The sequence below is a fragment of the Dioscorea cayenensis genome, chromosome 5 (genome assembly GCF_009730915.1).
Source record: "Dioscorea cayenensis subsp. rotundata cultivar TDr96_F1 chromosome 5, TDr96_F1_v2_PseudoChromosome.rev07_lg8_w22 25.fasta, whole genome shotgun sequence".
NCBI lineage: Eukaryota > Viridiplantae > Streptophyta > Magnoliopsida > Dioscoreales > Dioscoreaceae > Dioscorea > Dioscorea cayenensis.
In genome coordinates this window covers 30,435,273-30,441,357 of record NC_052475.1, presented here as the reverse complement: position 1 = coordinate 30,441,357, position 6,085 = coordinate 30,435,273, and positions in this window count along the sequence as shown.

Below are 6,085 nucleotides of genomic sequence, written 5' to 3'. Positions count from 1 at the left end.
ACTCAATTATTAAATATTTTGTGTGATTCAAGGGATTTACATCTCTATTTCACTTATATTTGTTAGTTTGTACTTGTACTTAAAAAATATGACAATAACTCTTTTTAAATAGAAAAGGATAAACTACCAAATTTATTAAAGAAAGATAACTGCTTATGCAGAGTAAAAAGTAGACAAAATTAAAAGAACAACAAAGATGATAAAGATAGTAGCTTATAAGAAAAAAGGGTTAATTTTATGAATAGTCACCCAACTTTGTCTTTTTCGTTTTAGTCATCCAACTTCAAAATGTATCAAAATAGTCACTCGAGTTATTAAAAAGTTCACCGGGCAGTCATCAGAGGATTTTCGGCAAAAAAAACCTACGTGGCCACCGGAAATCCAAACTCAGCCAACTTATGTCCGCATCATCAAGCACTGTTCTCTGTCCATGTCATGATAATAAGCTGAGTCGGCAAAAAAAGGGCACATCAGACAACTTTCCCTTTCTCCTTCTTCTTCTTCTTCTTCTTCTTTACTACCCTCATCTTCTTCTCGCCAATGGTCTGGAGAGTTTTGAACCGGTGATTGGAGTTTCATCTTTGACTATATGAATTGGTGATTAGGAGGAAAAAAGCGGTGTCTTCATCTGTGAAAGGAAATAACTAATCGCGCATAATGTTGATCAATTGGGAGATCCGACAAACAAGGGAGGAGCCGCCAGAGTATTGTAAGGAAACCCCGACTTTGCTTCTAGTTTCTTTCTTATTTCATTTGTGGCATTACATTCCAATATAGATCAAGAGTTAGGGTTTGTTGTTTGGTTTAGGGTTGTCACTTTCAAGGGTTAGTTTTTGTTGTTTGGTGTTAGATGTGGATGTTGTCCAAGTGTTAGATTGTGAATTGTTGTTAGATGGAACACTAGTTAGATATAATATGTGGGATATTCTTATATGTGGAATATAACATGTGTGAATGCTTTTGGTCCCACGTGGACCAGAACATGAAAAATGTTTTGTGATCCATAAATGAATTATTGTTATTGTATATAAGCATAGATTAGCTGAGATATACTGTTGCATTTCATCTAAAGATTTATTGCATTTACCTTCTTTCCTTACTTGATTTATTTTTCTACTCATGATTCTTTCAATGCAGATGAATTTTCAATATCTCCTTCTTGTGTTTGTATCTTACTGGAAGATATAAGTGCAGTATAATTGAGAACATGTTTGTATTGTAATGGAAAATATAAGTGCAACAGTATTTTTTGCCATAGGTTATTATTATTATTATTTTTTTTTTGTTTTGTTTTTTTCTTGATGTTCAACTACAATGTTGTTTTTTTCTTGATGTTCAACTACAATGTAGAACCTTAAGAGGCATTTGAGTTAGTTTTAGGTATTGGTGTTCACCAATAGTAAAGTTGTTCACCATTAATTGCACAATATTGGGGGTTAGGGTTATGCATATCAAATTTCAAAAGTTAAAAATTATTGTCGATGGGCAGGAGTCTTATGTTAGATGTACAATGTTGCACCATGTGGTGTCTGGATGTAAAAAACGGAACGAAGGAATTAAGAGAAATTAAAAATGACCTAGATGCATTAAGAATTTGTTATAATAAAATTAAATAAAATCAAGTTTTTATTAAATAAATCAAAGATCAAATTTTAAAATTTGTTTCTACAGGTTTAATTATCTTGGGCCACCCATGAAAATACTATGAATAATTATAACAATAACAAAGATCATGGTGCTCATCACAATGAGCTTTTAAGGTGCAATTAATTGTTGATCTAATCACCCAATAATATTATATCTCAATATAAGTAATATAAATAGATATTATACTACCACAGATGATGAGCATTACATTTGAGCTTTTTAAGTACAATTAGCTTTCAATAAAGTAATTGTATAATATTTAGAGAAAAGTAAAAAAAAAAAAAAATGCTTGTAGTTTCTAAATTTACAAAATAAAAACAGAGGATTTGTTTTTTAAATTCTATAACGTGTGGTCTCCTACATTTGAAAGAAAAAAGGAAAATTCACTATTAAGTCATTAACAGTGTTAATTTACATGGGAAAAATCATCATTTCATTAAAAAATTGACTTATATGACATATAAAAATATATTTTTTGAAGTTTATTTATCTCTCCCAACATTCTACTAAACAAAATAAAACTTAAATTTCTAAAATCATGTTGAAAAATTATGTTTTTTTATGCCACTTGACTGTTTTTACATGAATGAACTATTTTACCCCTGTCAAAAATGAAAAATTTAAAACCATTGATGAATTTTTTTTCTTTTTTTTTTTATAAATTTGGAAAACCATTTGTCATAAAATAATAATAAAAAAAACTTTTGCCTCTCTTTTCAAAACTCGGAAAACCATAATATTTTTCCCCTAATATTTAATGTCACTGGAGACCAGCATGCAGTGGTAGTGAGCCGTTGCTGGCGTTATATCACCTATTGGCAGCCACAGCTGACAACTGGTGGCAACAAGTGCCAAGTGTTGAAGACTAGAGAGGCAACAGTGGACTGCAGGTTGCTGGTGGCCGCATGGTCATGCCGCGACGAGTCTTCGATGGTCAAGTGGCGGTGAGTCACCAAATGAGAGATTTTTTTATATATTTATATATTTATAATGTATATATACCTTTGTTTATTAATATAAAAAACTTTATAAAAAAATAAATAAATCTTTCAAAATAATTATTTTTGTCTAACCAAACTTGTTTTGTGTTTTCCAACACATAGAACAACTTGTGTATAAACATATTTTTGTTTTAAAAAATTTGATAATAAAATAAAAACAACAAAAACAAAAAACAAAAACAATCCCCAAGACCTCTAAATTATCATTAGTTTCATAAATATATAGTAATTAAGACTCTGCTTGGAAGGAGGTTTTTGAGAGTTTTATAAGGTAAAATTGTTCCACAACCCATGGTTAGATGTAGGGTTAAATAGAGGATATGGTAAGGGTTAAATGGAAAGTTCTCATTTCTCAACCCTCCAAATTGGGTTTTTAAAGTGAGGGTGTTGTGTTGGGTTAGAGGAAGATATTTACAGTTGGAGTAATGATAATAATATGAAATGATTCCAATGGAATTAATAATGATAATAGTAATTTAAAATAATTCACACTTTAATAATTTCACTTTAATAATAATGAAATCATCAATAAAATAAGTTAAAATAATTCTCACTCTAATAATAAGTTTAAATAATTCCTACCTCAATAATACTCACTATAATAATAATAATCAAAATATTAATAAAATAGTTTAAAATAATTCTTTCTTTAATAATAGTGAAATCACCAATAAATTAATTTAAAATAATTCTCTTTTTAATAATGAATAATAATTCTAATTTCAAATAATATTTTCTATTTTAATAATAATTTTTAAAAAATTTGGGTTAAAAAACTACAAATAAACTATTTAAATAATTATAAAAAAGATGATAGGTTAAAATGTAAATAAGCAGTAATTAAACACAAAAATCTAATTAAAAACATTAAAGAGGTTAAAAAGAAAAATTATATAAAAAAATAAAAAATAAAAAAAATCTGAAAAATGGTAAGAGCCCTTACTGTTTGCGTTCAATGCAAATGGAAAACGCGTAATTACCGTTTTGCCTAGTGTGTGTGTTTTTTTCTTAAATTTGCTCATTACTGTAATTAAAAATTTGTAATATTAAAAGAAAACCAAAAGTTGGTGGAGTTTATAGAATTACGGTTTTTTCTTAAATCATATTGGGTTGAGTTTGTAAGTGAAATAAAAAGTTACAAAGATAGATTTTGGTAAAATACTTCCATCTTAAAAAGTTGTAAAGATAGATTTCTGGTTTGGATAAAATACTTTCATCTTCATCCACTAAAGCCTAATTCTCTTCTTCTTCTTTTTTTTTTCTCTTTTTCTTTATCCATTTTTCTTTTTACCCCTCTTCCTTCTTGTAGAATCTTTTTTGTTCCCTCACTTAGAAAAAAGAAATTGAGTTTGGTTTGATCTTGAACTTAAAAGGCTTTTCATGATTTTCCTAAAGTTAAGGAGTTGAATTGATGTAGATGTTTTAAGAAGATATATTCTTATGTGATGACAATATATTTAGTTAAATTTGGTTTAATTTAATGAGAAATTTCAATTATTAGAAGACCATATATTTTTGTTCACATTATGCATATTACATTAATTACTCTGGAAGAATTTGGACTAATACAATAGGAAAACATAATTAAATATTAGATAAATATTAAAATATAATTAAATAGATTTATCATGTTTAGGAATTGAGAGAATGTTAAAGGCTACTTCATTTTGCATAGTTTAGTTTTAACTATTCATGGATGAATTAGTTAATTAGTTGAAGGGTAATTGGAAAATTACCAAAATATCCCTAAGAAAGTGCTAATTTACCAAACATTGAAATGAGATTTTCCATGAATTTTAATTACCACTTTCTTTTACACAACAAATATTGTGATATTAATTTATTAAGATTTTAACTTCAAATAATCATTTTCCCATCTATTACTCTTTTTAAAATATTTTTAATAGAAAAGTACCGAACACTATTTTAGGAAAGTCCTAAATCACAAATTCATTGAATACAAGATACGAATCTATATTTTCAATCATCAACATATTGTATTATACATATTGCATTTAAAATGGAACCATTGTAAATATAGCATAGATATGATTAATACTTACAAATTCAACCCCAATGTAAACATTTCTATGCGGGCTAAAGATTTAATGCTACTTTTGCAATTTAAAAAGCAAAATTGAATCCTTTTGTGTTGGGGTCCGTACAAATAAAATAAGGTTTAGTGGGTTAAATTTATTTTTTTAGAAGAATTTGTAGTTAAAGTTGATCAATTTTTAATTTAATTATTAAATAATATATATGTGATTCACCTCCATATTTTTTTGCATCTGCAATGTTGCATTACTATTTATATAAAAAAAAAATTAAAGATCAATGCATTGGAGCAACTAATTGCTTTTAGAAATTGATCTACATATAAGTGGCAACAAAAGTGTAATGAGATATGAAGCCCTTATTTCTTAATTGTAATTATTGCAACAAGCATGTGTCAAAATATGAAAATTAAACCATTAAATTATCATTAGTTTCACAAATTGTAAATAAGCTAAAAAAATGCCAGACATATTATATATGTCAAGCATATTGATATTTTATTAATCTTTATAACCTCCGGGTCCACCAACACTAATGGAAAAATCATCAACCATTGGCACATTAACAACATCATAGTAACCAGATTCACTATAATAAGAAATAATATCCCCTCCTGGTACAATAAGATCTCCATTTTTATTCACTAATTTTATGTGGTTCATTTCGCATGCCTTTGATGGATCCAGATTGGGAAACACTCCATTGCCCATTGGTGGACTAGGCTCATGCAAGGGTGAATATACATATCCATTTGCTTGAATATCCTCAGCATCAACTAAATTATTGAATATTTCCTTGGGCCAATATCCTATAAATTCTCGTTCTCCCATTATCAAATACCAATTTAGTGTTTTTGCATCCTTGCAAAAATCAAGTAATAAAATGAATATGTTTGCTTTAAACTTAAATAAAAACATCATTAACAATTATCACAAAAATACTATATCCTTTATGGGGAATTTAAATTGAAAACACTTTTTAAAATATTTTTTCATAAAATAAATCTTTTTTAGTATTTGTATCACATAAATCAACATTTTTTCTTGCTATAAAAATCAATAAACAAATAATTCAATTTTTCATAAGTATCATGTTAATTATTATGTAATCCATTGAGTTAAGTGTGAAAATTCTCTAAAAATATATAAATCTTAATGTGTTGTATAAATGTCACTTTATATGATAGAATAAACAAAAGTAGAAATTTGTTTGGAAATTTAGAAATTGAATTACCCTGTAAATACTAAGTTTCAGAACACCTTTTCCAGTAGGCAATATCATACCGGGAGCCACACTCTTACTCAATTGGATAAAACCTGGGCAATATAAATTATGACAACCTGTTTTTTTACCACCGTCACTCTGAAAAAAGTAAAAAGATT